This window comes from Phoca vitulina, unplaced genomic scaffold, assembly GCF_004348235.1.
Source record: "Phoca vitulina isolate PV1807 unplaced genomic scaffold, GSC_HSeal_1.0 scaffold12, whole genome shotgun sequence".
Classification (NCBI taxonomy): domain Eukaryota; kingdom Metazoa; phylum Chordata; class Mammalia; order Carnivora; family Phocidae; genus Phoca; species Phoca vitulina.
In genome coordinates this window covers 35,936,710-35,962,009 of record NW_022589715.1, presented here as the reverse complement: position 1 = coordinate 35,962,009, position 25,300 = coordinate 35,936,710, and the positions used below count along the sequence as shown (strand labels likewise).

The window sequence follows — 25,300 nt, the reverse complement described above, 5'->3', positions numbered from 1 at the left end:
GTAAGAAGAAGCTTATCAAATCTTTCACAACTGGGTCTAACTATACCTATTGCATCAAACTTGTTACATCTTTCTCTGATATTTTATTTTAAAATCACACATTCTTCCTTCGATGTGCTTAATAATGAGGATTTTGCCACATAGTTTCACAATCCCAACGGCTCTTTTTTGGTTTTGCACATTTAATTGGTCACTCCCCAGGTTAAAAGCGGGGCCAAAATGACTGGGGTTAAAGGAGAGGATGTTTTGCAAGTTCTTCTCCTTTGAATTATCTTCCCTCATCTTTTATAAGCTCAGGTTGTATAACTAAATTCTGGTGTTTTCTTTTTTTTTTCTTCTTCACTAATAGGGACTTACCAATTTGGCCTTCTTCCAGAGCTGAAAACCGATTACAAATATGAAACAGATTTCACTACTGGACTTGAATGCCATATAAAAAAACAACAGGATCTTCAGAATAATTGAAAAAGAGCCTCACCAAAGAATAGATAGAATGTGAATGGCAAGATATCAAGGAGGTAAGGGGTAAATTTCTAATAAAAACATGTTTGTTATGTGGTCAGGTATATACAAATTATGCTTCTAGGCTAAAGGTAGCATTCTTTTTCAGGGCAGGGAGGATCATTTCTAATTAAAAAACATACCAGATGATCCACTTTCTTTTTTCTCTGAGTCCATCTAGCTATTAATTATAGAAATATTGTGGAATGCTAGATTCTTTCCAAGGACATCATTTTAGAGGAGCAGTATGCTTAGTAAAGGGAACATCCTCCACAAAAAAATACTCCCAGAGATGTTTACCAATTTCTTGTGCTTCAGAAACTGTGGAGCGCCATCTTGAAAACCTATCTCCAGGATGACAAGGGATCAAATTAGGGACAAAGGGCAATAAAGCTCTTAAACCTTGTTTATCTTGATGTTGGGAGAAAGAAAAAAAAAGAAAGAAAATAAAAGGAAGGAAGGGAAAAGGAAAGGAGAAAAAGTACAGCAGGCTCTCAAGAATATACAAAAGTCATCTGGGGTAGGCATCTGCCTTCTGCCTTTTTAATTTTTCCCAGGTGTAAAAAAGGAGGGAAGGAATATATAGATATAGATAGGTGTATATAAATGTGTGGTCTTAGATTTTTCTCTCATCTGGCCTATTAAGTAGTTTAATGGCATCATCTATTCTGTCCTGCCAGGAAGCATCTATAAGTTGCTAGATTCCTTTCTTGGGCTTTTATTTTGAAACAGAATCTAAAGAATGGGGCAAGGATAGAAAGGAAAAAAAGCCGTGGTGCCCCATGGAAAAGTGGTGAGCTTGGGACATAGCTATGAAGGCATTCAGTCCCCCCAGAGAAAAAGGGCAGCAGTTGGGGTGGATGCCTGAGGTGGGCATGTGAAAGACTGTACTGAGCAAGAATGTAACATGAGGATTTGAGGAGGTGGTGGAAGTGATTTTGAGAGGAATGATGGAGATTGGACAGTGAGCATGTGAGCTCCCAGAGTGAACTATTTGATAGGCTCAAGGTATTAGAAAATGAGAGAAGGTGTGAGATGTAAATAGAAATTGCTATGGGCTGTATTCTTGGATCTCCGTTTCCTCAGTGAATGAGTAACGGGTGGTATCCCCTAATTTTAAATAAAATGTCACTTTGGGTCTGAACACATGGCTGCAACCTTCATTTCATTCATAAAGCAAATATTCCACTGGGCACTTTGGCAGTGGGATTTCTTTTAAAATAAATCATAGTGTCTTCTCAATGCCCAAGCTTCAGCTTAACTACCAGATTTCCCGTTCTCTTAATATGGCCAACTTTGTAAAGAGCAAACATGAGAAACTGGTGTTTAGTCTAGTTAGTGGAACCACTAACTAGTTGAATGAACTCTAGTTGTTCATCCTAGGTAAAGATATGCACTAGTTATGAACATAGGACTTTGGAGTCATACAGATTTTACACAAGTTACTTAATCTTCGTTCAGCATTATTTCTCATATCTATAATGTTGGTGCATTAGAAGAATCTCCGTCATTGGCCTTTTTAATGAGATAATGTATGTGAAGCTTCACAGTGATGAGTTGAATCAATATCAGTCACTATTGTTAGAGTTGCTATTATTATTCTCAGGGTGATGATGTTACTAATCCCTTGTCCTCAGTTTCCTCATCTTTAACATGGGAGGATAAGATAAAATTTTCTCAATGCTCCTTTCTAGTTCTAGAAATCATTTCTGTGATTCCTCAGGAACACCAACCACAAGAAACAGCTAATGGTCAATGAGACAACTCTTTCACCCTAAATCTCTTAGAAATGTTTAACTTCTTTTAAAATGCCACATTCTTGAGAGGGCCCAAGGTTTCACTTAACATGTGCTTTAACAGCTTCAGGATCTTGTTCAGTACTGCTTGCACACTTACTGAGTAAGAAGAAAAGAGCTGTAGTTCTTCTCTTTCCATCGATAAACTACACTCTACTTGAAGTATTCATGATTTACCCTCTTTGTATGGAGATACTACTTAGGAGTTCCGCCTTTCCCTGGGAACATAGATAGCCCAAAAAGTGTGTTTTTGGTTTACTCTTTTTCTCCTCTCCTCCTCTTCTTCCCTTTTTAAAAGATATTAAAACCCTAGTTCTTCTGTGATATGAAACAGACCATCTCTTTCAAAGACTTTTGAGCTGTTTTTTTTCCTTTTACTTGATTTTCTTGGTAGAATCTTTCCCACAGAAATGTAATCCTGATAGACTTGTTGACTGGTCCTAGAATATATCACAGTCCCTAAACACATGAAATTAAAAAAAGAAAAAAAGAAATCAACATTGTTCTGAAAGGAAGGTAGTTAAAATTCAGAAAGAGAGATTCTTTAATTAACTTAATAAAATTACTAATGGAAGCATTTTAACTGCTAAATTTAATTTACTTGTCAAGATATCAGGCTACAAAAGAGGAGGGAAGAGTAGGAACTCTGCTTTCCATTATGATGTACTCTATTATAGAATAAATTTGCTTAAAATGAAATATATCACCAAAAGCCATCAATGACATCTTAATTTGGAACAGCCAGTTGAAAAGTAATTAGACTATGAAGCAATCAGTTCTAGTAAATCAGTGTTTCCCTTTACATAAACATACTTTTTTCTCTCTTTTTTTTTTTCTATTTATATACAGGAAAGACTTTCAGGTAGTAGGCAGGCAAAGATGCTGATTCTTTTGGCTGTCAGTGTTTTTACTTTACATTACCAAGCTGTCAAAACAAAATGTTTTATGATGGGTTTAAAAAATGTATAAGCATCTGATTTGATTTAATGTTTATATTTATATGTTGAACTGAGGAGAGTTTGCTTATCATAGGGGTTTAAAAGATTTACATTTGTCTGCTTCTTACTTCCAAAATGCTTTCCAGACCCACAGGCAGCCCTGACACCTTACTTCAATGAATGAGGTTCAGTCAGAAATCAAACAAGAGCCTTGCTTCTCCCTGCAGGGTCCCTCCTAAGTTATACAAATAAAGGTGGAGAATGTGGTTGCTAATGATACATGGATGGGGATGGAGGTGGGAGTGGTTAAAATTATTCTTTTGTTCAGTATCTGATAGTTCACCATTAGTAATTTCTCAAAATGTAACGGACCTTCCTAGAAGTGTGTTTGCTTATTATTATGAGAAGCTAACAAGGGGGATGGGTGAAACAGAAAATAATCTATATTTCATCTGATTTGGGAAAGTTAACCTGATTTAGCTGAGGTGTCAAGAATCCCAGTATCAAAAATAAATAAATAAATAAATAAAAAAAAAAAAAAAAAAAAAGAATCCCAGTATCAAGTGCTTTGGTATATATATCTTTATATACATCTTTTCTAATCACCTGGTAAGCCTCTGAAGAAGACATTTTCAATTTCAGTTTACAGGGAGGTTGGAGGCCCAGAGAGGTTAAGTAACTCGTGGAGATCTCAGAGGTAGTTAATGGGAGAGTTGGGGCTAGAACGAGGGCTTCTGGGCTCCTGATACTGTTCCCACAACATCTGCTTCTGGTGATGGAATCTCATCTGTTATATATGGAGGGGAAGAGGTGTGAGAAAAATAACTAGATGAGATATCAATCACTCAGCAAAATATTTATGAAGGACTTCATTCAGATATTAGGGGAGTCACCATTGTCACCAGCCCTGAAAAATCAGAGGGGATGATGAATTACGCCAAAGAGAACATTAGCTCAGAAGATAGAGACTACCTGGCGATGTCATGCTTGTATTAGTGTGTATTATTCTCTAGTGGGAGAGAATGGTATGAGAGAGGAAAATATAGGACAGTTTTTTAGTGAGGAAAATAAGCTACACCTTGTTATGAAGGGAGAAATGTGGGGAAGCCTCTGAACCAGTTCCAGGCTGTGCCAGCATGCAAATCACTTAAAAGTATGCAAATGACCTCACCCTTATAGACTAAATCATTTCCATTCTCTCCACTGCTATTTAGAAATGTGATCATTGATAACAACACTACAAGCTATGATTCCTAGTTGAAAAACACATTGGGAGGAAATCTAATATGTATGATACAATGAGATTATTAAGATTCATAATTTTAGATAGGTGTGAAGTAGTCTAAGACAATACAGTCTAAGCCATTGCACTGTAGCAGCAAGAGAACTGAACAAAGCACAGGGCTGCAGGTACCCTCTGCCTCTAGAAATTCTAGTAAAAATACAGTTTGTCATCCCCAGTGGCTGCTCAAGGTCCATGTATAACAGGACAATTGCCTTGGGAGTGGAGAAGACAGGAACTGTATAAAAATAGACAGAACAACTTAAAGTTAGCAAAGAAAGATAAGAAGTGCAAAAGTGGGAAATGAGATATTGCTAGTAAAAGAGGTTAGATGGAGTAAGAAGGTCTTTTATAAATGTATCAAGGAAAAAAGTGATCCTCAAGAGAAAAAAGACCAGTGAATAAATGAGAAGAGGAGGGTGTGAAATTAATGATGGCTGAGATATTGACCTGCTGCTTTAAGTCAGTTTTTAAGAGAAAAATGAGAAGAAAATTTGGACAGCTGGAAGGCAATAATGACTTTTAAAAATAGGTATCGACAAAGAAGATGAGGGGAAATTTAGAAAAAAAAATTAAACATTGTGGCATATACAGATCGTAAGTTTCAGATAATATGCTTCCCGGGGAATTAGATTTCCTGCCTACTAACTAGGCACAGATATGGAAGAACAATACAAACTAAGAAGATGTCAGAAATTCCTCAAAACAAATGTGTTTCATATAATAGAATAATGGTGGGGCTGGCTGGGGGAGCAAACACAGGATAGGCTCTCTTAGTGTTGTGTAAATTTTTGACATAGTTGGTTATGCCTCTGTGGCAACTGCAATTTTTAAAAATTTGGAGAAAATTTTTCTCTTTTATTTAGCAAGAAAGGAAATGAACTCAATAACCCATGTTAACTACTGTATATTATGTACAAAAGAAACTGTCATTGTCCCATAGGAGAAAGTTGGGAAAATGATGCAGTTCCTAAAACATTATGTAAGAATTAAAATATTGATTAAATATGTACATGAAATTGAAAAACTCAGAGTGCATTGAAAAGAAAAACTTCTGGAAGAAAGTTTCAGATCCTAATAAAATTTTCAAGGTTAAATCCTCAAAATCCAACTAATTCATAGGAAGCTATGAGATACTTGGGAATAATCATTTAGGGAAGTTTTTGTTGACATTAGGTAATCATCTTTGTGTTAGTATTGGAGTTTTAAAGAGAGAGTAATTTATTGGAAGTGCATTCAGTTTTTTTTAAGTTTTATTTTTAAGTAATCTCTACATCTAACGTGGGGCTCGAACTCACAACCCTGAGATCAAGAGTCACATGCTCTTCTAACTGGGCCAGCCGGGTGCCCCATGGATATGCATTCTTAAGGGAAGATGGTGTCTTGGAATATTTGCCCCTGAACAGTTTTGTTGGCATTCCTACATGATGGGCTATCTTATTGACAGATTGCAGTCATTGGCTTCTTGGTTTCTCTCATTTTCAATGTTTTCTTTTCACCTCTTGTTCTTCAATAACTAAAATCTGGGATTTGTGCTATACCATTCCATTGACCCACTGTATCCACACTGCAAGAACCCTGCAGCACCTGCCTTCAAGCTGCTTATAATCATAAGTCAAATGTATGGTTCATTGACAAGTCACTGCCACAGTGAGGAAGTGTAGAGGAGTCTGAAGTCATATGCAAAGGAATGTGGCAGAGATGAGACTTGACCTCCTCCCTGAAGAATACATGAAATTTAGACACATGGCACAAAGTGGGGAGAGAGAAAATTCCAGAGACTGTAGCAGTTAGAACAAAGGTCTAGACAGAGAAGTGCATCTCCCGAGGGGCTGGGAAATAGATCTTTTCTGGTGGAGCAGATTCTTAAAAGGCAGCAGGTGCATCTGTATTGTGGTAGGGCTATTTGTAATCTGAAGAGCTGAACACAAATCACTGCTGTGACTTTTGGAAAAGTCATTTTATCTCTCTAATGGTCATAGTCTTCATTTGTAAAATGAGGGTCATTACTCTCCTGCAAGGCTACCCTCCTTGTTGCAAGCCAGTAGAAGAGTCATGGGGTATGATCAGTTTCCTGCCTTTCACCCAACTTTCTGCTTTGCTTTCACTGGAGTTCTGTTCCTCAATAGTTATTTTGTGCCTAAGAGGCATCCGACTCCTGGCATAGTGCAATTAAGCCATTTCCTTTTGCTAATTTATGGTTTCATATTCCTTCCAAGATTTTTAAGCAGTCTCAATGTTTTCTATTAACTTTTGATATTTTATTACGGTCATTCCCAAGTGGGGTGGGAGGGAGATAACCTGCTTCCCCATTGGATTGTGACTGTGAAGTTAAGGCAGAGAATTTATGCTGAGAAAAGGGGAGATTCCATTCCATCTACAGAATGATGGAGACTCACTTCTGATGACTAGAATAGTGGCAGATTGTGAGTTCTTTTACATAAATCAGACCCCAAATCCAATAAGGGATGTCAGCCTTCATCACTGAAAGTGGTTTCTGAGCACTACTGAAGAAGGGAGAAAGGGGCAGAGGGAAGAAAAGGAAGGAAGATAGGAAGTGAAAGAAAGGAAGGAAGGAGGCAGAAAATAACAAAGAAAAACACATAGAAAATCACATTTTTTAAGAACTCATTTTGAAGCTATGCTAAAGCCCTTGGGCATAATTGCCCATGGGGTTAAAGAGACCTTTATTTCATTTTTCATTTTCTTCTGTTGTTCTTCTTTAAATTCCTCTATTTACAACAACCTTGCCCTCCTCTACTGCAAGAATAGGTGAAAATTTTTGGTCCACTTTTTGTTCTTTTCATTGGTACTTTTAGTAAAATCATTATACATAGAAAATTCTCTGTGAAATCCTTTTTTTAAAAATGTATAGTATATTAATTTATTCAATAAATAATTATGACCACATGAATTTCTGGAATGAGGTGGATATTAAATCAAATAAACATGAAGCAAACATTTACTAAGTACCTACCCTGTGCTAGGCTTTGGGCTACCTATACAAAACTACAACAGTAACAACAAAACATAGTCCCTGCCCTCATGGAGCTCTAGAACTATATACCCTAGAACTTTCTATACACTAGAAGTTAGTCCCAAACTCCCAGAAAATCAAAGTAGTTTAATGTGGCAGTGTGCATATAGAAAGAACTGAAAACTACCTTACTAAAAACTGAGATGCTAATAAGTAACAGATAATGATAAAAAGTATTCTCCGCTTAGTTAGAATCAATATTATTAGGAATAAATAGTCATTTTCTCAACTGGCTATTATATAGTATTTTTAAAAGGTTACTTCCATATTTCAGACAATTGAACTTAACTTATGGCTCAAAGGATATAAAAAATAAAATTGTTATGATCCAGTAAACAATAAATATAAGGAATGCTACAAACTGAAACTTGTAAGAGTCAGCCAAAGCTATACTCAGAGGTGAAGTAATAGCCTTAAAATATTTCATTTCCTTAGGGAAATAAAGGATAATTACAAATGAATTAAAAGTAAAACTCTGGAAATTAAACAAATATAAAACTATGATGAAGTAAGTAATAAAGATAAAAATAGTGAAAGAACCAGAAATATAAAAATAATAGGAGTGATTAATTATCTGTAGGTATTAGCAAAAACTATTTTATTTATATAATAATATAATGTTTATATTTATCATAAATTAAGTTTATACATTATATATTTATATATTACAATATATTATTTATTAATTTATTTTGTACATGATTTTATTAATTGATAAAACCTTGTCAGTTTTAATAAAGGAGGAAACCACAAACAGAATTAGAAATGGGAGCATGAATTTTAGAATGGATTCAGGGACAATAAAAATCATAAGATAGTTGTGCAAAGTTATGTTCCAATAAGTTTGAAAACCTCAGTGAAATGAAAGTATTTTGGAAGAATGTAAATTACCAAAAGTGTTTAAGAATAATTGGAAAGAAATAATTAAAGCAGTAGCCAAAATGAAATAAGTAACTAACCAGCTAAATACAATTTTAAACAGTGATTAATGTATTAAAAGTATTAGTACTAAAACAAATCCTGGGGACTTCAAAAGCCAATTAATTTTAAATTATTCCTAAATGTAGAAGAACATCAAAAACTACCTAATTTTATGATGGTAGCATTACTCTGATACCAAAAATAGAGAAAGGTAGTAATCTAATACAATAAAAAACATCTCTCGACCTCCTCCACTTGTAAATATAGATGCAAAAAATGAATTAAGTGTGAAATAAAATGATTCAACAGTTCATAATATGAATGGTCTTCTCATCATGGTGGCTAAGCTCAGTGTGCATTTGAGAAGGAGGTGGGGAGGTCGTTGCATTTTTTATTCTTTATCAGAAGAGGACTCATTCTTGGGAAAGTGGCAGGCAGGTGGAGTAGCTTCATCAACTTTGTGACAGAATTGAAGATCACAAAAACAATGAGACAGAATGTGTCTTCAGGAAATGATTTGATTCTGGATATATTTGCTTCAATATAGGGACTGGGGTTAAAGTCATGGAACAGTCAAGCTTTATTTTTTATTACTTCTACTATTTTTAAAGTCAATGTTTACTTCACAGAACAATTATAAATCAGTTTTCTGTATTAAATCTCCAATATAAACAGTCCATTTGGTAGGCACTGTGTGCGGTTCAAAGAGGTGAAAGAAATTTTTAATTGCCATAAACCTCATGCGAGGTGGGCACCTCCACTGTATTTGTTAGTGATCTGGTTCCTTCTCTTTCCACTGTGTCATACCCATTTTAAAGGTCTAAATCCCTCTTCCTCCCCTTCTCTTCCCCCTCCTTCTCTGTCTCCCTCTTTCTCTCTGTCACTCTCTGCCTCTCTCTGTGTCTCCCTCCCTCTCTGTCTCCCTCTCTCTCTTTCCTTTCCCCCCCACCCCCATGTCTCTGATTCTTTGTATTTTGTGGGGGAGTTTGGTAAGCAGGGCCTTTATCAAGAGAAACCTGAATGGCACCCTCCTAGAGAGGAAAAAGCTGCCTTTAAGTGCCATTCTTAATTTATGGGTATGAGCTGCTACTGTACCTGTGTGGGGTTCCCACGAGAGTTTCACTAAATGTGTCTCTGCCAATACCAATGACCGAAAGAGACCTTCCATTAACTTCTGAATTAGCCAAATGGGACAGAGCTTAATCTAATATGTGTTATTTCATTTTCTAGGTTACTTGTTTTAAAGGAAATAAAGTATACTCATAGGCTGTCTAAAACCGTCCTGGGAGATGTGCATGGAAGGACTCCATCTAAATAGTATCAGCTTCTGAGAAAGCTGGGTGCATGCCTGAGGGCCCAATTTAGCTTGGTGGATGCCTTTCTCACAGTAGGCAAAGCAAACCCCTAATTCCAAAGAGCTCTGAGAGAAATTGCACATTAGTGAAAATGATGAGTGCTTGTGCTGAAGTTTTAAGATGTTCTGTGTCAAGGGGCTTTTTCCTCTATTGATACCGCCACCAATGTCTACTTGAATTCTGCGTGGAGGTGGCATTCCTCCCAGTGACCATGATCTCTCCTCTTTGGCCTGGTATGACTAGTCCTGTGAGCAGCCTAGCCATTGTCAGAAGCAGATTGGAAACCCCAAAATTCAGACTGGCTTCTGAGGAGGCAGAGTGGTGTAGTGGAAAGAGAACAAACTTCCTGCCCAAAGACTGAGTTTCTTTCTCAGCCAAGGGAATAATAGCTGAGTAACCTCGAACATAACTCTCCCTGTACCTCAGTATCTTTATCTATCAAATTGGGATAATAATATTTGCTGTGCACATTTTCCATGATTATTATATTGATCAAATGAGATAATGCATATAAAGTGTTTGCAAACTACAAAGCTCTATAAAAATTTAAGTTATTTTTAGTGTGATATGACATATGGAATGATCCAACAGGTTTCTGAGATCTTGTAGGTATCTTGGCAATGTCTTCTTGACTCTCTAGGATTTTCGTGAAAGCAAAATTTGCTAAACAGAGCTAGATGCATGCAGCTCTCTCTCTCTCTTTTTATAGCCATCCTTCCCAACTGCCAACCCTATTCATGGGACTTAGGAATGTGCCAAGGTTAGAAGACTCAGACATGGGGTGTGAGCCATAACTTCTAAATCAGTTCTGGAAGGATGCCAGACCATCAGTTTAGAAAAGTGATTTGAGTGTCTTCCTGAGGACAAAGAATTACTTAGAGAGTGTATCTTTCAAGAACATGTTATTGAAACTTGGAAAAGAGAGTTTTAAAAACATGAGAACACTAGTATTAAAGGCACTCTAAACCAATTACAGCATATTTACTTGGATTTCAATGGGCGGGATACCCTTTTCATTATTTGCAAACTTCAGGAACATTAGAAACACTTCACTGAAGACAATGTAATATCCAAATCTGAAGTAGGCTGTTGTTTGTCCATTTAATCCACTTTCTTGCTTTTACCTTCTTCATAAAGGCAGAAGAGCACTTATATGTTTTTAGAATGCACAATGTACCCTGAGTAGGCAGTGTACTTTTAGATTGTTAGCACCCTTTGTCCCCTGAAAAAACATACTGTGTTGTACTTACTCTACTCTTGGGGTTCCATGGAGTTTCTGTGTCGGAATAGGAACCATGATAGAGACAGGTTTAGACTCCTGAACCCTTAGCACAGAAAGGCCTTGTCATTTCCAAGTGCTTAAAGATCATTCTTCATGCTTCAGGGAGAGTTTCCTTGGGACCATGGATAAAAGACAAGGATAAAAGGCTTAGAGGCCTGAGGGAGACTTATGTTCACAGGTGCCCAGTATTTTAAAGATTGTTATCCAGAAGGCATTGACTACCTCAGGCTAATGCAATGGCTTTCAGCATTTTAGTGCCCTTTAGACGATGGTCATTGAAAGAGAGAGTATCTACTTTTTTTCCTATAGCTTCTCTGTATGGGTTTGAAATGAGTTTGGAGACCGACAGTGCACTGTGAATTGCTGCATATCATCAAACTGTGGCCCTTTTCCTCGCGCCAACCAACAGTCTGTACAGGCTTTTCCTTTGAATCCTGTTTTTCTCCCACTTCTCTGGGGTAGAAGACTCTTCCACTTAGAAGGACCCCAACAATCTGTTCTGCCACACAATGGCTCACTTAGAAGGACCCCAACAATCTGTTCTGCCGCACAATGGCTCATGGTGCTGCCCTATTTTATGCCAACTTCCCAAACCTTACATTTGCAGTGGTACCTGAGTCCTGCTTCAGTTAGGATAGATCCATCCTATGCATCAACACTTGACTCTGAGTCTTTTGACACTAGGATTGCTGGGTCCCACCTTCTAGAGTAGCTCCCCAGAGACAACAGTCATACTGAGGGGGCCTCTGCCAAGACTTCTGAGGCTCCCTTTGCTGTTGGCTCTCCTTCTCTCACTGAGCAACTGGTCTGCATTTGATTCCTGCATCTGCTGTCACTATCTCTGTGAATTTAAGCCAATTATGTCGTGCCCCTCTAGAGAGATAACTCCTCATCTTCTTAGGCAGGGAAGGATAACTGCTATAACATTCAGATTCCCTTATTAAGTCATTATAACAATGACTGAAACACAGTAAGGCCAAAAGTCCGAGTTGGTTTATAGTCAGTAGCAGGACGGTGTCTCACAAAAGCATTCAAAGACCTCAGCTGATGGCAGCTCTGCTATTGGCAGCATGTGGTTTTCAGGGTCACAAGGCATCAAGAGAATAAAGGACACATGAGGAGTCTGTACTCTCTTCTTAAAGGTGCTGGTCCAGAAGTGGCACACATCACTTCTCAGTCTAGAGTATTGACAAATACTACTCATAAAGCCATGTGAGGGGCAGGGTGGCCAAGAAAGCCATATCCCAGCAACAGCTCCAAAGTATGGAAGGAGGACAGGAAGGAGAACATTTTGGTGTACAGCTGCCTCTGCAACAGCTGGCACCTCTGGCCAGGTTACTTGGGCTGCTATTAAATGCAGTCATGATGAGCATGGGCTAAGTTTAAATTTTCTTCTGCCACTTACTAGTTTCATGATGATGAGTAAGTAACTAAACAGCTTGGGCTTCAATTTCTTCATCTTTAAATGGAGATAATTTAATACTTACCTGGTGAGATTATTGTGAGGACTGAGTGAGTCAGTTCCCACAGGGCTTAGGAGAGAACATGGCACCTATAATCACTCAATAAATGTTAGTGGTTCAGTCCATCTTCTGTGAGTTCTTGCTAATATTCAAGACTGAGGCTTATGATAGATTGGGGTATTTATTCCCTTTGTGATGACTTGTGGAAACGGTGCTTTTGTACTTCATGATGCCTTTAATAATAGCAATGCCCTTTCCCTGAGGTCATAAAAAATCTAGAATTCTAAATGCAGATTCAAACTAAGAGGGAGAAAGGGAGGGAGAAGAGGAAGGGTAGAGGGAGAGAGACAGACAGACTCCACATTGGCCTGAATGAGCCTTTCTTGGAACTGTGCTGCAGTGGAAACTTTCTACTTGGTCTTCGTTCTTCCCCACTTTCCTTCCCCTTCATAAGGTCAGACCTGTACTGTGGTCTGAAGGCTCTCCCTGCCTTCTCCAGCTCCCTCCCCTTCTTCCTCTACCAAACTTCTCACACATTTAATCCCATTTTGACATCTACTTCTTGGAGAACCCAAATAATACACTAAGTGTTTCACATATATGTACTCAACATAAAATGAAGCTCTCCCCAGTTGTCCTTATGCAAACCACAACAAACTCTCTCTCCAGTTTTCTGTAACATCACAATATAAAGCTCATGGCAACATCTCATTTATGTGGGCAGTGGCTAGTTTTCTTTAACAGGGCTACCTTCTTCAGGGTACAGCCTATAGAACTTGTGCAAAGAAGATGGAAAAACCTGTCCTGCTGCTGGACTTAATGCTTTTAGACCATAAAGCATGCCAGAATGGGTCAGACAGTGCCAATGACAAGGCAACAAAGGGATACATGCAGGAGCACCTGCTGGCTCCTCTGTAGCAGCGTGTTTTGAGCAGTGGTGAGTGAGCATCTGCTGGCACAGTGACAGGTGCTGGGGCTACATAGACAAAGGCCCACTCCCTGCCCTCACAGTGCTCACTGGCTGGCTGTGGATGGACAATTCAACAGGTAACTGCAAATTCCCTTGGTGGATGCTAGGTGAGAATAAATTCTGGGTGCTGAAGAATTACAGGAGAGAGACTTTTACGAAGCTGGGAGTCAGGGAAGGTGACCTAGGGAAGGTGAAAGCTGAGCAGGAGGCTCATCAGAGTTGCCTAGAGGCTGAAGGGAGGTGAAAAGCAGCTGGTGTCTGGGTTGGAGCACATCACAGAATGAGGAACATCCAGTCAGTCCTCCTGGGCAGCTGGTGGGGTCAGGCAGGGGCCTGGAAGGTGGGCAGGAGCCAGCTTTAGTGCTCTATAAGGGAGAACTGTAAAAACTGCTATAATATAGCGCGATGGATGCCGTCATAGGGCCTTAGACAGCATAAAGCTATTGTTACCAGACAAATGGAGGTGTGCAGAGTGTTTCTTAAAACCCCAATATCAGAATGGCTTGATGGAAATTATAAAAAATGGAGAAATATTAAAAATATTTTTTCAATTTTCAGTTAGCCACCTCTTGGTGGCTCAGTTTGCTGCTTTCTGTAAAAAGTAGTATTTCCATGTATTTGTTCTAAAAATGTATTCATTAAGCTTTAAGGAATGGGGTATAGTATGGCATGTATGGCCAGACACTTAACAACAACATCCTGGACTTTGTTAATGATTTCATATTCAACCAATCCTTTAAAAAATCTTGAATTTTGTCATGTTCCCCTTTAGCCTTTATCATTACATATGATGAAGAGTCCTGCTTCTTTATCTCCCCCTTTCCTGTTCTTCCTTTTCTTCTTCCTCATCTTTTCTTCCTACTTTATCACCTTCCTCTCAGCCAAGCCCTGAACAAATGGTTTCTAGCTTTGGTGTCCCCCGAGGTTGTGAGAAGCTCTTTGCTCTGTCTGTGCTTCCCTCATGCCAGCCAGGGTAACCACATTTGACCATCACCTTCTGAACCCTTGGCTTTCAGTGGAACATGGACTGTGTGCAGACCTGACACTGAATAGCATCCCATCCTGTTGTATGGACCCAGTATCTACCCCTCTCTCTCTCATTGCTCCTGACAACAGCTGGCCCCCATCCCAGTTCTAGAAAATGTCCTGTAATACATCGTTCCATGGAGCAGCTAAGAGTTCCTAGTTGGCTATTCCTACCTAATGATATTGGGTGCATTTCTGGCTCCTTCCTCATGTGGCCTTTTCAGTAAGCTGACCCAGAATGGCTTTTAAAGGTCCCCTGGAGGAACTTGCTGCAGTGAGGAGGCCCCAAACAGTGGGCTCAGATCCTTGGAGTAAATCAGCCTATTAGACAAACCCAGAATATGCAAAACTCTGTTAATCGGTCAAAATGTAGTTTTCAGTGACATGCTTTTAAAATAGCATGCACCTTATATATAAAAATATTGTTCCATTTCTACTTAGCTTTCTCAGGAATGTATGTATTATGTAAAACAAGACCCACCTGTATAGTTTCCCAAGGCTCTGGGTCCTGTTACTTCTACTGCTGCTTCATTCCTCCGCTACTGAAAATAAACGTGTGAAAGACTTGCCACACGCCGGGATATTTTATTTTAAGCTAATTGGACACAAATAATTTTAATTTGGGTTATGATCCAAGTGAAGCTGTAAGTGAACTCCTATTTTAAGCCAAATCTATCTCTCTAAGTGACCCCACCAAATTTTTTTCTGCCATTGAAGAGCGTGCTCCTTCTCACCCTTTTAGATTCTGCTAGCACAGATATTCTTTAAAAAACAGGTAGGCTTCTCTGGGCTATGTGGTTCTTCTTTGTCTGCCTGGTGCTGTTGAAGGGCAAAGGGCATTTGAAAGCATTGGTCTTCACATAATGCTACCACCTTGCTCTTAGCTTCTTCCATCACCACATGAAAGTTGCCGTTAAAAAACACACATCAAAGAGTGAGTCCCATTGAAAAGGCGAGCGCTGCCTGCTGAGCTGGCATTCAGAGCCAGGGCTTTTGTTTCAGTGGTGACTCTGACTCTCCTCCACCGAGTTTCCTGTTAACTCTGGTGTGGGTTCTGACTCGCTCTTGATGATATTGGAGTGTGTGTTTGTGGTGCTCACTTTTAATCAGTGCATTTGAGTTTCTGAAGTAAGAACTTCTTTCTACAGCAGGTTGAAACTTTTGAATGGAAACATCATGTTTGGTTAGATTTGAACTTAGTCCAGAGATATAGTTTTAAATCTGGGTTCCCAAACCTACCACACATTTCAGGAAGGGAGATTTTCCTTTAATTTTTTTTTCTTTTCTCCCTTTATTGATGGTTTGATAAGTATGCTCATCTTTTGGAGGGAGAGATGTTCCTTGAGAGGGATTTATGTAGGGACTATGGCAAGAGGCTGTGTCTGGCTCTTTGCATCCAACTTGGTTCTCCCTGCCTTACCCCCTCCCCTCCCTGCCTTTCTGTCTGCAGAGTGTGAGGGATTAACTCTCAGCTGGCTGAGCCACTGATCTGCAGCCAGTGGGAACCTGCTGCTAGTTCAGAAGGTTAGGCTGAAGTGGGCATTGCATTACTCACAGACACTTACAAGTCCCTGAAAATGTTATAGATATCTCTTATTAGATTGCCCAGCCAGCTACAGGTGGTTAGCAGGATGCTCTTCTGCTATATCCCTGCTGATGGGCCATCATTTGTCCATCTTGAGTGACTAGGATTCCAGACCACCATTTGCTTAAGTGGCAGTCAGTACCCCCATTAGGTACAGTTGTGAACTAGACAAAGCAGGACTTTCCAAACTTTTCCTTGGTCCTCTTTTGCTCTCCTCTGTACTCCATCCCATCTACCTTCAGACCCACCTCACTCTGCAAACAAAACAAGTTCATATAGTCAATAATATTATAATAACTTTGTATGGTGACCGATGGCAACTATACTTACACTGGTAGGCATTTTGTAATGTATATAAATGTTGACTATCTGTGTTAGACACCTGAAACTAATATAACATTGTATGTCAACTATGCTTCAATTAAAAATTTAAAGAATGAGTGCTCAGTTTTAGAGCTTTGTGAACTTTAGTGCAGAACTTAGCTTGTCCTCTGCTTTCCACAGTTGCTCTCCATAAAGCCTTTTCCTGGCTCCCAATCCCTGCTCTGTGCTGCAAGCAGAGCATTGCTTCTATTTTTACACATTTTTTATCTACTGAACACTTATGAAGAATTAAAGGTTGACTTAAGGAAAGAAGTATACTGCTAGAATGTCTTTGAAATCCACCCATTTCTATTCCACACTCTCATTTTATAAATGAGGAAAATGACTTCCAGGGTGGTTATAATCCTTGACCAAGTTAGTTTTGTGACAGAGACAGAATTAAAAACCAGGTTTCCTAAAAAACAAAACAAAAACAAAAAAACAGAACAAAACAACAACAATAAAAAACCAGATTTCCCGGAGTCATCCTCCTGTATATTTCCTTTTATATCACCCTACACAAAATATTTTTGACCCTTGGGGCTTTTATATTTTGAAGGGAGTCAAAATTTAAGTTCATGTTTGATAAAACTTATCAAACCCTATAAATGAGCTTTAGGTATAAGCCATCAGATGGAGAGTTTGTGTGGTCATATGTACAATGGCAACTTCAAGATTCTGGAGACTGAAATTGCCAAGTATAGGGTGGCCACTTGCTTTGTCCCTGAGTGGTTGCATTCCTGGTGCTTCCTCTACCTTTCTGCAGCAGGAATCACAAGAATTTGCTACCAAGTTGAAGTGCCTATATTCCATGAGAACTTTAAATCAGAAGTAGTCTCTGTCTGCAGTGATTATGCCTCACGAGAAGATTCTGAATGAGTATAAGAGAGCATGAAGTCCTCCAGAAAACCTGAAGTCAGCTCCACCATATCAGATTGCACCAAGTATATGCAGACCTCTGTGATTTCCACAAAGTTTCCCACCATTTTTTTTAGGATTTTATTTATGTATTTGACAGAGAGAGAGAGAGCACAAGCAGGGGGAGAGGCAGAGGGAGAAGCAGACTCCCCACTGAGCAGGGAGCCTGATGCGGGGCTCGATCTCAGGACCCCGGGATCATGACCTGAGCCCAAAGGCAGATGCTTAACTGACTGAGCCACCCAGGCGCCCCGTTTTCCACCATTTAAATCTCATTTCTTTAAATCTGGATTTCTTTCCTCATCAATTCTACACAAACCCTCATTTCCTTAGTGATATCTTCATGAGACAGTGTATCTCCACTCTTGGATAGCAGTTCTAACAAGAATGGCTAATTTCTACCTGTGGAAGAAAAAGTATCATTACAAGGTAAACTGGATTTGCAGCCTACGTGGTAGAAAGACATGCGGCTTTCTTGAGAGACAGAGGAGTTCCTCTGAAATTTTTGTTGCCATTCCTAGTGTGAATTGTGCACATGATGATCTTTCCGTACATTCATATAATGCTCTATTAATTTATAAAGCATTATAAAATACATAATTTTGTTGGATCCTCAAAACCAATCTGCCAAGTAGTTGAAGCAGTTGGAGCCAGGATGTTGAGAGTGAGAAAGGTGGAATCACTTTTCAGGTTGGGAACATGAGTCTACACTAACAAGCTTTCACATTTTGGGAAGCAGTCACATACTGGAAAACTCAATTGCCACGGTTAAGTGAGAGCTGTAGTTATTGCACTACTCTTACTGTCCAGCAGGAGGGGATAGAGATAAAGTTGGCTTTCTATTTTCCACCTAGTTTTCAGCGAGCACTTCCTTCCCCCAGTACCTTACTCTTATTACTCAGCTGTTAATTTCCCTCCACTTCAACCCCTCCTGACCTCCCATTTTATTATATCTTGCTTTTTGAAGTGGAAGGATAGAACTGATGCTGATGTGTAAATTTTGCTTGATATTCTGCTATCTTCTTTCATTCGTTCAAAAATATTTAATCAGCTTCTATGATGTGCTAGATACTAGGTAGCAGAGTGGAGATATAACATTGAACAAAACAGACACAGTTCCTGCCCTCATGGAGCTTACATTCCTGGGGTAAGGGCAGAGTTTCTATCACTCAAGGGTTTTGCTTGCAAGCAATCCATTTTAAAATTGGCTAACTAAAGCAAAAAAAAAAAAAAAATTATAATTGTTCACAGAATTAGTAGGAAGTTCAAGTTCAGAAATGGGCAAGATCTAAATGAGGCTAGGCAGTAGGGCAACACAAAGTTCTGTAGGAAGAGTCTGGGCAATAATGCATGCCACTGCCACTAATGCCCTAGACATTTGGTGCTAATGTAGCCCCATTCTCAAGACTTTTAGCCTGAATGATTCCTCAACTATCCCTGTGTCTTTGTTTTACTTCCTTAAGATTTAAAGTCTTGGGTAGGAATGTTAGATTATCAGAGCCTACACTCTAGCTGCTAGCCATGTGGAAAGGGGTATCTGAACTCTTCATAGCTCTAGTGGGAGACAAAGCTTATCCTTTCATCAACACACCCCTGTTATTATACCTCAAGGATTATATTCTTTTGCAATTGTGAAGGGCCATGCGAATCATGATAAGAATTTTTAAATATTATACTAAGTGCGACAGGAAGCCACTGAAGTGCTTTAAGGTAGAAAGTGATATGGGTCAATTTATATTAGAAAAAGAAATTTCTATGGCATTTTGAAAGTCTAAAACAGAAACTTGACAGCAATATGCTTTCAACAAACATTTGAAAACTAGCTTTTAATTATTTATATTTGAATTATAATTGTTAAAATAATACATGCATCTTGTATTAATTTAGGCTAAGTAATGCTAGTTGCCGTAACAATGCCCAACTCCTAGTGGCTTGTTTTATTTCTCATTCACATAAAGTCCAATGAAGTGGTCTTCAGTATGGTCCTTCAGGGACCAAGGTTCCTTCTCTCTGGTGGAACCACCATCCCTTTCAGCCTTGGATTCTTTTACTGGGACCTTGTATATGGACAGGAGTCAAGGAAAGAGAGAGGGTAAAGGGTCATGTGATTACATTTTATAAGCCTGGCTTAGAAAGGCTTCTCTTACTTCCTCTCACACCCCATTGGCTCGGATCCAGTCACATGGCATCCAACTGCAAAGGAGCCTGGGAAATAGAGTCTACGTGTCCAGGAAGTGAAGGAAACAGGTTTTAATGAACACATAACAGCCTGTGGCATACAAATAAAAACTTATAGGCACAGAAGGGTTATAACAACAACAACTCAACTCCTTTCCACCTTCCTAGACCCTTCCCAGTCCTTTGAATTGACTCGTTTTGAGATGTGACAGTGAAAATGACCCTACACTTAGCTGTATGCAACATACATATTGTGAAGCAGGAGGAATTCTGCATTTCAGATTGTTAAAGTAATTCTGGATCAGGGATCCAGAGTCCAGTGAGTTATGTCACTGGCCACTTGGGTAGAAGCATCAAGGTATCCCTGTCACCAAAGAGCAGGGTTGTGAGTCTTGACACCATTCACATTTTGAGCTGGACAATTATTTACTTCACATTTATTTGCTATTGGAGGCTGTCCCGTGCATCATAAGATGTTTAACAGAATCCCTGGCCTCTATCCACTATATACCAGTAGTTCTCCTCCCCCTGGTTTTGACAATCAAAAATGTCTCCATTGTATATGTGCTCTGGCAGGCAAAATTACCCCTGGCTAAGAACCATTTCCAGAGAGGTTGAATCTGGGAAACCTAGAGAAAGGAAGTTGGATCTTGTTACTGTGGGCCTCAGATTATGGCACCATGGAGCTTTAGGTAAGAACTCCCCGCCCCGCCTTAGCTGTGGAGGAATAGCATCAATGAGGTGCTTCAGTGTAAAAGACTGTGTTAAGTGCTTTATACCACCATCTCGTTTTAAGATCAATGAGTAGCTTTTTTCCATGACTCTTTCCATCCTCCGTGTCTCATCCCTGTCACACCTATGGGACAGAAACATGACAATACTTGAACAAAAGTTGGGCATTTAAGACAGAGGGAGCTGGGTGTGAACTTAATTTACTTGCTATAGCCCAAAACTTAGTTTTTTGTTTTGGGGGTTTTGGGTTCTGAAGTGCAGCCCCTGGTGGATAAAGATTGACTCTACATCTCTGATTGAGCTGCTCCATGGAGACAGAGACATTAAAAAAGTATTAAGAATGAAGACAAGTATATTGATCTCCCTCACCAATCTCCTCCAACCGATACCTCTTAATCACAGAACAAATTGGAGTCCTGGTAAACTACTTTAATGAGCATCCATTCTATTTCCCAATTCACATGATTGGAAAGGAAGCTATCTTCCTCCTGCCCTACCTGCCTTCTCTTTGTGTTGTGATTCACTCATACCACATCTATATTTCATTTTATATATACATGCATATATATTTTTTCACATTTTTATCTGTGTTTTGCCATAGCACTGGAGGTTTATTATTGTAGATCATCGCGAAGCACCTGAATATTTTGCAAGACAATGAGCCTCTAGAATCTCGGTATCCAAGGAACTAATTTTGTGCAGCAAGAGAAAAAAAATAAGAAAAGTAAAAGAAAACAGTAACTATACATCTGTTTTCTAGACAGTATTAGGATGGCATAACTTGTTCCTGTCTGAGTGAATTCAGTGGATTTGTATTATACAGTGCCTGCTTAAAATGTGTAGCCAAATCAGAGCCGTTCTTTAAATTAAAAGCAAACCCCATGGCTTTCCCAGCATTGAGTGTGTGCCTCCTATTTGCAACTCTGTTCAGGTGAAACCAACTCTTATCCCAAGAGGGTAGGCATACCAGAGAGCTCTTAGTTCACAAGCATAAATTTCTTCCTCCTTCCAAATAATATTTTATAAAATTGTAAAGGAAATTGACACCCTAAAGTGCCTGGGTAATGCCATGTCATAAACTTCGTACTGTAAATTGGAGAGCTGGGATGGGCTTGTGTTCTGAGCAGCAGGCTGCATACCCGGAAACTGGGTGCATGTTTCCAGGTCTGTTTCTGGTTTTGTGTTACCCAGGGGAAATCAGTACTTTTGTCAGGGCCCTGATTGCCCATCTCCAAAGTGTGGATATACACTTCACTCCCTCCCTTTCTCTGTCCCCAGCTGTACCTTGCATTATTGGTATTCAGAAAATAGATGAGCCAATGTTTATGAAACACTTTGAAACTCCTAAGTAAAATAATCTTAGGCAAGCCTAAGTTGTTATCAACTGTATTGTTATCCTTATTGTTACAATGTACATGCTATTGCATATTTGCAAATTACATACAGTAATTATCTGCATACATACAGTAATTCAAGTACCATCACTAGTACTTGACATTGGTATTTCATAGCAACTTGCAGGGCAATAAATAATGCTGGGATTCTTTCCCTCGTCACTTGATTATTTGTTCAGGGCTCAGAATTTGTTAGACAATTAAGAGAATTTTAAGCTGTATCTTCAGGGGCTTTATAATCTGACATCCTCTCTCTGGCAATAGTCCTGTGCTATAAGAAGTTCCCAGAATGCTGAAGCTGCTGGAAACATTTGCATTCACTCCTTCAGTGCTTTCATTTTGCAGATGAGGAAACCAAGGCCCAGGAAATCAAGTGGCTCTCCCAAAGCTGTGTACTTAGTTAAGGTGTCAGAACTGGAATTCAAGTCTCTGGATTTCCAGTTTAATCCTCTTTCTATTGCCCTTCACTACTTGGAAAAGTCAGAATAGAAAAAAAGAGGGGGGATAGAAAAGCAGGTTGTTCAGCTTGATTATGAGATTCCTCAAGAGTGATAGAGCCCCATTTTGTTAGGAGTCTAGAAGCCTTCCCCAAGCGCACCCTAAAGAGTAATTGACTTTGACATGAAAGATGAAGATCAAAATGCAGCCCATGGGTTAGAAGTATTGATGGCATGATTTGAAGACTGTAGGATGGGTTTCCGTAAAGAGCCATGGCATCATCATCTAGTGGGAAGTCATACTCCTTGAAGTTGTTCTCCTGTCTTTCTGGGAAGAGAGTGGATAGGCTCCTTTCTACCACCTTTACAACTGGGATGTAAATGAAGACTGTCAATTCCTGGCACTTAATTGTTTTCTGGAGAAGACACACCAAACCAAATTTAGCTGTCGATGATGGTGGAGGTGATCATTTGTGTGGGTCCCAATGGAGGAACATGGCAGCCACATCACTGCCTATGAAGCAGTGATTCCTATTACTGTGTGGAAACACGTATGGTTGACAGATATTCTCCTGGTGGTTCGTGGGCTAGTCTTTCATCATATTAATATTTTCTTCATAATACAGGACTGTTCCTGGCATGAATTAGTAATGTGCTTATGATATTTAATGTAACTCAGACAATCCCAGTTTGATTTGTTATCAGCAGCAGAGCATCTTCCCATTTTTTCTGGAAGGAATTCTTTTTTTTCCAGTCGGTCATCAGAAATCACTTTTGCTTCAGTAGGCTGAACTTTAAACATATAGGCTGATTTTTGGTAGGGAGATCCATATTATTCCTGGGAACATGGAAGAGTTAATTACATTGCATGACACTGAAGTTGAGTGTAGTGTTAAGAATACTACACTAGAAGGCAAAGGACCACGAAACTCACACTGACTTACCTATTAGCAAGTACCTTTGTAATATAACAACTCACTTAACATTTCAGGGCCTCACCTTTCTCTTCTGTGAAATGACAGAGTTTGATTAAATCAATTCTAAAGCCCCCTCTAGTCATAAAATTATAGGAATCTAAGTGAATTGAAAATTGATGGTACAATTTAGCAGGAAGCTTCCTGGGATATGGAACTTCTAGAAGATGTGATTGCAATTCTTCTGGAACACATAAATTACAGTAAATGACCCAAGAGTCAGAGCCCTGAAGTATCGAAGCTTCCAAGGTGTGAGAGAATAGCTTTATTTTTATGTTGTACCCAAACCACTCTTTTCTCAGACATGGCAAGAATATTTTCAACCATACATATTGAGTGATGACATAACAAAACATTGGCCATCACAGATGATCTCAGGGTTTCTTACATCATATGACAGAATGGCGGGCCATCTCAGGAAGAAGGGGAGGAGAAGAGAAGCTAGAGGGGAAGCAGAGAAAGAGAGGAACTGAGGCGTAGGCTTGCTAAGATGGGTGTTTGCTAGTAAAACAGCACTAAAAAAATCTCTACTTGATATGATTGAAAATTAATAAAGCTGATTTTTACCTGGCTAATGAGATCCATCCTATGTTCTTATCATGTCATCCACATATGTCAAAACAAACACTGAAACCTAGTACGGTAGCTCATTGATCTGGCACCAACTTGACAACAGAGAATTTGCCCTCATGAATGGGGGCCATACAGTGTAATTTTCATTGTGACGTGGAATTCCTATGACAGAGGGGTTCCCTTATTGCCCAGTGCCACCACCAATAAGGTTCCATTGTGTGTGTGTGCCTCCAGCCCTGAGGTTTGAGGAATTGCAGTAGTTTAGGGAAGAGATGTCGAGAAACCTCCCTTGTTTCTGCAAAGCCATCTTAATCATGCCTGCCTCTTTTCTTTGGGTTGATTTACATAGCAGTATGACATTTCATCATTAAGGAAGCAGGTCCCAATCTTCTGTGTCTTTTTCTTGGCTTGTCTGGCAAGCAATTCTCTTTTGCAAGCTATGAAATCCTTAAGGAGGACTTCCTGGCAAGGGAAAAATCCTCAGTCATCCAACAGTCTCTCACTTTTCTATTTTAAATCTTGGCCATGCACATATGGTTGGGCATGTGTGTCTAAAAATTTCTTCCACATTGACTAACTTGAGCTATTTAATAGATTGTGCTGGCCGTGGGCCTCCACAGCAAATCCTGTGATGCTCATCTCCCTCCCTGGGGAGGCAGGAGACCGCCTCATGCATTTGCCTTTGTGCTTTCCTTGTAATCTCCCTCTCTGGCCCTGTTAGAGCATGAAAGTTAAAACCCGCTTCTTTGCTCATTTTCTTGCAATTAACATTGTCTTTGCTCTCCTACTTCCAGCAGAAAAGTGAGATCTCCAAATATCTTGGTTAATGTCCCAGCAAATGCACTTTCCCCAGGGCTTTGCTAGGGATGTTCTAACTCATTTCTAAGGACAGGAGAGCTTGAGGATATTTCTACCCTATGCTCTTTAAGGCCTGATGGTGTGTATGTGTGTGTATGCATGCATGCATGCATGTATGTGCGCACGTGCATGTGTGTGTGTGTGCATTTAATGTGTCTCAACCTTAATTTTTCCCCAAAATTTATAATCTCTTATTTCCAACAGTCCCATGCACAGACCTGGGTCTGATTAGGTCCTTAGAAATGATGGTTGAAGTGAATGTGAAAACAAAGCTGGGTCTGGCAACTTTTCTCCTTCTTACAGTTGTAGGGAATGGGGCCAAAGGGAAAGAGGAGCACGGTGGAAGCATGCACCCAGAGCTGATCTCCAGCTGTGCCTCTTCCAGGCATGAAGCTCAAACCCCCACGGTTTTCTCAGCAATTTAGCAACCCCGAGAAGCTGGCAAAATAATACCCTGTGATCCAAAAGAATGACTACCCTGCCAGAAGGTGAACAGTTCTTTCTTCCTCAAAAAGGCTATTCCTAAGAAGACAAAGAACAATAACAACAATAACATCATCATTGCCATCATGATAATAATAATAATGTGGGAGATGAGCTGTAGATTAATACCAAGTAGTTTAGAAGCTTGCAGAGCTCCCCGCCACCAGCCCCTACCCCCTACCTCTAGGAAATATATACGTTGTCACATTTTGTGAGTGGACTGTTTGGCAGTGT

The 25,300-nt window shown here is 39.5% G+C and overlaps 1 long non-coding RNA gene across 3 annotated transcripts in view; it reads left to right on the top strand.

Moving 5' to 3' along the window:
- The window catches only part of LOC116636279, a 491,383-nt gene that overhangs the window by 388,158 nt on the left and 77,925 nt on the right, over positions 1-25,300 (top strand). For all 3 annotated transcript variants that reach the window (XR_004300311.1, XR_004300308.1, XR_004300309.1), the window contains one exon: positions 350-518. This is a non-coding gene — a long non-coding RNA (uncharacterized LOC116636279). The remainder of the gene's footprint in view (positions 1-349; positions 519-25,300) is intronic.